At 40.4% G+C, this 7,610-nt stretch overlaps 1 pseudogene; it reads right to left on the bottom strand.

The window, feature by feature from the left end:
* Positions 1-2,200: 2,200 nt before the first annotated feature.
* On the bottom strand, positions 2,201-2,762 carry LOC103195839 (annotated as a pseudogene).
* Positions 2,763-7,610: the final 4,848 nt, after the last annotated feature.

Raw genomic sequence — 7,610 nt, 5'->3', positions numbered from 1 at the left:
TGGAATTTCAAATTCCTGCAGTGTCACCCATGGTGGACAGGTTTCAGCAGAGCTTCCAGATTAAGACAGTCTGGGAAGAAGGACGTGGCAGACCACATCTGAAAAAATTGGCCATTGAAAACCTTCTGAATAGCAGTGATGATGGCGCAGGCCTGGGCAGTATTACATTCTGTTGTACGTGGGGTCACTATGAGTTGGAATCAACTCGAAGGAACCTAACAACAAGAAGATAATTTACCACAGGCTTTGGAAACTACTTCAGGAGCTCTGGTGGCATAGTGCCTAAGGCAGTTGATTACTAACCAGAAGGCTGGTAGTTCAAACCCACCAGCCACTCCTCAGAAGGAAGATTGGGCAATCTACTTTCTGGTAACCCAAGAAGGGGTCGCTATGAGTCCCATTGACTGGACAGCAGTGAGTTGGCTTTTTTTGTTGTTGTTGTTTGTTTGTTTGTTTGTTTTTGGTTTCTGTAAAGCTGGTGGCACTATAGTTAAGGAATTGGGCTGCTAACCATAAGGTAGGCAGTTTGAAGCCACCAGCTGTTTCACAGGAGGGAGATGAGGCAATCTACTTCTATGAAGATTTACCGAGTTGGAAGCCCAGCAGGGGTCGCTATGAGTTGGAAACGACTTGATGGCACTGGGTTGGTTTATGTACATTTCTGTAAAGCTGCATTTTGTCATGTGGACTCATACTCAGCATAGAATCTTTGCTCGGACTTATCAGAAGTAAAGCACCAGAATATTTATGGCCAGGATGCAGTGGTACACATTCCTTTGTATTTCTCTGTTCTGAAATTGTGAGTCTTGCTTTTCTAAACCAAATTTCCCTGTTGGAATATAGCTAACATTACTCATGGTTCTCTGTACTTTATAATAAAAAAAAAAGAGGAAAAAAATTTGTATAGTCAGGATGTGTGGTGGAGCTGACTCTGATTCATTGGGTTAAATATAACTTAAATTACCTGCCAACTCATAGATTCTAGTAACAGTGGCTTAGTTTATGTTTGCATAAAGTAACCTGAAACTTTCTGTCATTTTATGGACAAGAGTTTGGGTTTTTTTATCTTCAAATGTCCATGCAGATAATAGGGTTTAGTTGTTTTTATGAATTAATTAATAAGAATGTTTATAATTGACTCGTTATAATAATCCATTCTGACAAACTATATAAGCCTTCTGACTAATTGCATATTAATATGTTGAGTATGTAAATTAAGCTAAAGTAAAAATGTAGGTAGGACTACTAATGTAGGTAGGACACCCATTTTTACTTTACTTTAGTGGTTATCATTTGTCCTTATCAAATATATCACTGGTAACATTGCAACACGTTGCTAGTTTTTATTTTTTTATAGTTTTTTTTTTTTTTTTTTAGAGAATGCATCAGCTCTTTTTCTCTGTGACATTTCAACCTATGACATGAGCCTTAAAACATGTATGCTTCAGGTGAAAATGCAAAGAAATAGAAACATTAAATTCTCTCAAACAGATAAATGATAGGTAAGATCATCTTAGAGGGGAAGGGTAACATTAAATAACTGGGAAACACTAATTGTAGATTTTTATATTCTCTCTTTTTTCACAGATATTTCACTGCTAAAGAGGAGACACAAAAATGAGGGTTACAGTCATATAATTTCCCTACTATTAAAAACAGTTACCTTTTTAAATGTAGAGTCATAGTACTTCAACTACAATCTAAACTCCTTAGAGTGAAAAGTTTAAGTTTTACTGCAATTAGCTACAGAAAAGTGCTGAACTAATGCATTTATCATCCTCTTTGCGCCCCCCCCCCAGTAGGGTGTTAACAGATGTTAGCATGTTTAAACGTACCAGAAAGAGCTTCTAACATCAGGAACAGCGGTGAGGAGCTGTGCTTCTCCAGGTTCTCTTTGTTATCTCACTTTTGAGTCCTCCTTCTCCTCCTCTGTGCTTGGTCCTTGCCATCCACCTTCAAACTTGAGGTAGCATCTCACATCTTTAAAATGCCCTCTCTCTAGTCTACTTCATCTTTAGCTCTTACACTCTCCACTGAAAATTGTTTATAATAATATGTGAGTTGCTGCAAAATGTTGGCTTATTCACAATTCTTAGTTCATGGGATCAGTTTTCTTCACAGTCATCCATTCCTTCCCCCAAATATATATATATATATATAACCAAATGATCCTTTATTGAAATTATTTTCTTTTTCATTCTCAGCTAGCTGGGCATTCCACAGCACCACTGTTGATTTCATCTATGATGTCACGAGGGTGACGGCCATCAACAGTGCAGCCCCAGCCTGCACAGTCCCCAAGATCTCTCTAATCATTCCAGAGAGTTCTCTGGCTAAAGACCAGTGTCGCGTCTGACAAGCTCTGCTAACAATCTCATCAAAAGTGATATTTCCACTGGGCTTCATATTTTTCTGCTTTTTTCTGTCTCTGGGTGGTTTCTTCAGGGCTTTCATGATCAGGGCAGAGGCAGAAAGCACCACATTATTTCTGGGCTTGTCTGTTCTGTATGGTCAGTTTTGCCGTAATCCTTAGTCCTTTCCTGTCACCGGCTGCCTTGGTTATGTCATCACCAACATTTTCTAGAGACATACTCAGGGGACTGATCTTGGGAGCCAGAGCAGACATGGCACCAACTTCCCCACCAGTGCACCTCAGGTACATGACTTTGAGCTACTTGGGATTGAACTTGGGTGGCATGGCAGAGGCTGCTGGTGTCAGATGAACCTAGACGCCAGATAACTGAAAAAAAGTTGCACCTTAGCCTCCTCCAAGCCAAAAGCCCAAAGCCCCCCAACTAATTTTCTTGTCACTTCTATGAGCATCCAATGTAGTTACCACCTATATCTAGTTGAACTACCTATATCTACTATATCACTGCAATATATGTGTATGTTTTCAAGAAAACACAATTATACTAAGTTTAAAGAAAAAGAAATGTGCTGAAGTGTTTATCAATGCAATTTGCTATGTATACCTCTAATGTATTGTTTTCAGTGTGTGTTTGGAATGCCGTAGCATAATTCTTGAGTATTTTACATACCCTCTTTCTCTCAGGATACAAATATCACTATGGTGAATGTCATTATATATATCCCTTCATGTCATGAAGGAAAATACATTTAGAATATATATACCAAGGAGTGGATTTTTATGTCATAGGTTACATGAATCAATTTTACCACATACCGCCTGTCTTAGTTATCTAGTGCTGCTAGAACACAAATACCACAAGTGGATGACTTTAATAAACAGGAAATTTCTTCTCTTATGGTCTAGGAAGCTGTAAGTCTGAATTCAGGACACCAACTCCACAGAAGGCTTTCTCTCTCTTTGCTGGCTCTGGGGGAAATTCCTTGTCATCAATCTTCCCCTGGGCCTACATGTTTCTCAGCTCAGGGATCCCAGGTCCAAACTACAGGCTCTGCTCTTCTTTCTTGGTTGGAGGTCCCTCTCTGCTTGCTTCTCTCTCATGTAAAATAAAAGGTGATGTGGGCCACTTCCCAAGGAAACTCCCCCTTACATTCAATCAGGGCTGTAACCTGAGTAAGGGTGCTGGACCTACCTTAAACCCATTCCATCTGCTTGGCTGATCACATCAGATCACATCATGGGGGATGATGATGACATCATTATATCACCACCAAATTACACCATTATATAACTGCTAAACCACGAGAATTATGGCTCAGCCAAATCACCACATATTTGGGGTAGGGAGAAAATAATTAAATCTATGACACTACCAGATTGCTTTCCAGAGGGTTGTATTAATTTAAATTTTCACCAAAAATCCACAAGGGTTCCCTTTTCCCTACATTCTCAGCAATACTTGGTATTATTTAGACTTTTTAATTTTTGGCAACCAAATGGGAATAAAGTTATATTATGTTTTAAATTGCATTCATTTTGTTGCTAGTGACTTTGAACATGTCTTCTTATACCCATTAGCTAAGGAGCTCTGGTAGCATAGTGCCTAGGTACTTAACTGCTAACCAGAAGGCTGGCGGTTCAAACCCACCAGCCACTACTCGGAAGGAAGGTTGGGCAGTCTACTTCCGTAGTGATACCGCCTGAGAAACCCAAGGAGGGGTCGCTGTGAGTTGAGGCCGACTCAACAGCACATAATAACATTTGGATCTTACTATAATTTACCAATTTATATCATTTATTTGCATTTCTGGTGAGTTTCCAGTCTTCTTGATTTGCTGCAGTTAACTTTTTCTTTTTTTTTTTTTAAGACATTCACCGTTTGTTGATTTTAAACATTGTAAATCATTCTCAATCTCTGTCAGCTTTGTTTTTGGTGTCTGCTTTTGAATAAACAACACTGATTTTGGATGTATTCAGATCCTTTAACTTTTGGCAATCTACATTTAGGGAATCTCAAAACCGTCTTTATATTTTTCTATTAATCTTATAGTTTCACCTTTCTCTTTCAAATTTCTAATCCATCTTGATCCACCTACATTTTGGTATAAGATAGGGATCAAGTTTTGTTTAGTTTTTTTTTTTTTCCTCTCTCTATTTGGTAACGAAGTTTCCCTCAATACCTTTTGCTACACGGTTTATCATTTCACCATTGATTAATGATGCCAGCATTATCATATGTCAAGTTAATATACTTATGTATTATCTTCTGAGTTCCCTGTTCTGTACTTGCACCAGCATTTTAACTATGATAATTATCAATGACTTTGAAATGTATCTTCACCCGTGGTAAGCCAAGACCCTTCTCTTTCCTCTTCTTGTCGAAATTACCTGAGTTTGTTTTCTTTTCCTTTTCCTCTTGCTCTTTTTTTTTTTTTTAAATAAGTTTGCCAAAATCCTGAAAAAGATTCTCTTCAAATTTCATTAGGATTGCATCACATTTACAGATAAATTTGAGGAAAAATAAATATCTTTAAAGCACTAAAGCATCCTATCCCATTTGCAAAATGTAACTCTCCTTTTATTTAGATTATTTTTATGTGCTCTAAAAGTTTTAAAATGTATTCTATACAGATCTTATGGGTTCTCGATTAGATTAATTCCTAGGTACTTTCTAATTTTGTTGGTTTTTCAAATGACATATTTCATTCGGGAATCTGCTGCAAATGATCTCTTAAAAATCAAAGATGTGTGTCTTAGGCTGGGTTCTCTAGTGAAGCAAAACCAGTGAAACTTACATAGAGGAACAGAGAAAGAAAAATTTATCTGCAAGAAATGGCTCACACAGATCTACAGATCACACAAGCTGGCAAGTCCTAGGTCCGTGGATCAAATGTCAAGCTGGAGACTCCTCTTGACTCATGCAGCTGTATGGCCTGATGAACTCAAGATTGGCAGGCACTATTGCAGACCTCTGGCTGCTGAGGCTGATGAATCCAACTCAGCAGGTAAAAAAGCTGATTGTTGGCTCACAGGCTACAAAAGCAACAATACCAAGATCAGCAGGCAATACGGCAGGTCACTAGTTCAAGTCCGGGAACTGGAAATGATGACAGGCCAAATGCAGGAGCAAACAGCCAGAGACTTTCTCCAAAGCTCTTCCATATATACTGGATGCAGGCCACACTCTGAAGGCAACTCCCCTTCAACTGATTAGCTGTTCACAGCAGATTCTACCATGGATGTGATTATACAACATCCATTCTCATCATGGGAAATAACTACATGCAGCTGACAAGCCACTCAAAATCACAGCCCAGCCAAGTTGACACATAGCTACCACAGCCTACCCCTTGCCACTTTGGCACCTGTACACATCTCCCTAAACTATACATAATTTCTGAAGACAGATGATGATAAAGTCATACTTGTGTCTAACATGATACAATTAACACACTCACAACCAAAAACGCATTAGGCCTGTTCTTCTTCCCCTTGGGCATGGCAGCCATGTCCCCTCACTTTTGGGCAGTGGATATGGCCCTATCCAACTGGTACTCATGTACAGCAGCCCCACACTCCAGAACCAAGTTGGTGAAGATTTGACTCTGAAACTTAGAATGTTGTAGGGGTACCACCCTTAGAAACCCCACAGGCTATGGTCCTACCCTTTGAGACCGAAGCAGCTATGCTTACCATCTTCCCAGTCTCTTCAGCTTCTGCTTCCTGTTCCTTGGTCTCTCCAAGAGGCTAGCCAAACCTTTTTTCTGTTCCAGCAAGTATTACAGAGCTCATCAGTTCTACTAATTAGTGCCTGAAGACGACCCACTCCACCAGGAAGCTTCCAGCCCAAAGGCACTCAACTTCCTTACACTGTGGGCCAGCAAGCCCATTGCTCCGTCTCGTACTGGTCTTTCAGTTCTGCTGCTGTTGTCACTCTGCCTGTCTCTCTGCCAGTTTCTTTGCCATTGTCTCAGAGCAGGGATCTCAGGTCCAAGGATGCACTTCACTTCTGCTTCCACATTGCATTCACTCCTGCATTCCACATGGTTTAGAGCAGCACCCCACTCCTGACACCAAATGTCTAATTAGAGTTAGCACCTAACTACGAAAAGGTTGTTGTTGCTATGTGCCGTTGAGTCGGACTCGACTCATAGTGAACCCTCCTTGGGTTTCCGAGGCTGTATCACTATGGAATTAGATTGCCCAACCTTCCTTTCAAAGAGTGGCTGGTGTGTTTGAACCGCAGCCCTCTGGTTAGCAGTCAAGTCCTATAGACACTATGCTACCAGAGCTCCTTGGAAAATTTAATTTCCCCAAGAAAAACTTGGATTTATATAGAAATCTCTACTACTGTAGTGTAATGAATTATTTAATATGGCCCTTGTAGACTTATGATTTTGAGATGTATTATAAATCCTAGCCTCTATGCCTAGGGTTATGGTCCCATTTAAAATTGAATTGTCCATTATGTCAATGAGACAGGATTAGAGTAGGAAGTATCTTGAGTCACTATTTTACTAGAAGGTGTGGCTCAAGTGACCATCCTTAATTTCCTTGGGTGTGTGGCCTGCAGCCAATGTATAGTAATGCTCTGCAAAGTTCTCTCTCTTGCTCTGGATCCTGCATATGGCTTGTTATTCTCTGATCTCTTGTACTTGGAACATGAGCTAGCAGCCAATTGTCTGAGCTGATTCACCAGCTTCTGCAGCCTTGTGAACCAGCAGCCTGTCATATGGCCTGCCAATTAGGATTTGTCAACCCCTACAAATACATGAGTGGGGAGAATCCTCCAGACTGAAGCCTGAACCATGGATTTGGGATTTGTCAGCCTCCACAATCATATGAGATATTTCCTTGGCAGTTCGTGAGTTTTGTGAGACATTTTAGCAGATAACATAACCCTAAAACAGAAGAGAGAATACTGTGGGGAGGAGGAGGACCTGATGTTAGAGATAATGGAGTGGTGAGGTGGCATAGTGGCATCTGGCTGCTAACCAGAAGGTCAGTGGTTCAAACCCACCAGCTGCTCCATGGAAGGAAGATGGGGTAATCTACTTCCATAAAGATTTACAACCTCAGAAACCCAATGGGGGGGTCACTATGAGTTGGAATCGACTCAATGTCAGTGAGTTTGGTTTGGGAGCTCTAGTGGCATAGTGCCTAAGGCACTTGACTGCTAACCAGAAAGTTGGCAGTTCAAACCCACCAGCCACTCCTTGGAAGGAAGGTTGAACAATCT

This window comes from Orycteropus afer, unplaced genomic scaffold (genome assembly GCF_000298275.1).
Source record: "Orycteropus afer afer isolate SDZICR_OR568_19922 unplaced genomic scaffold, OryAfe1.0 scaffold00060, whole genome shotgun sequence".
NCBI lineage: Eukaryota > Metazoa > Chordata > Mammalia > Tubulidentata > Orycteropodidae > Orycteropus > Orycteropus afer.
Note: the sequence above shows the minus strand (reverse complement) of the source record. Positions and strands in the feature narration are given on the sequence as shown.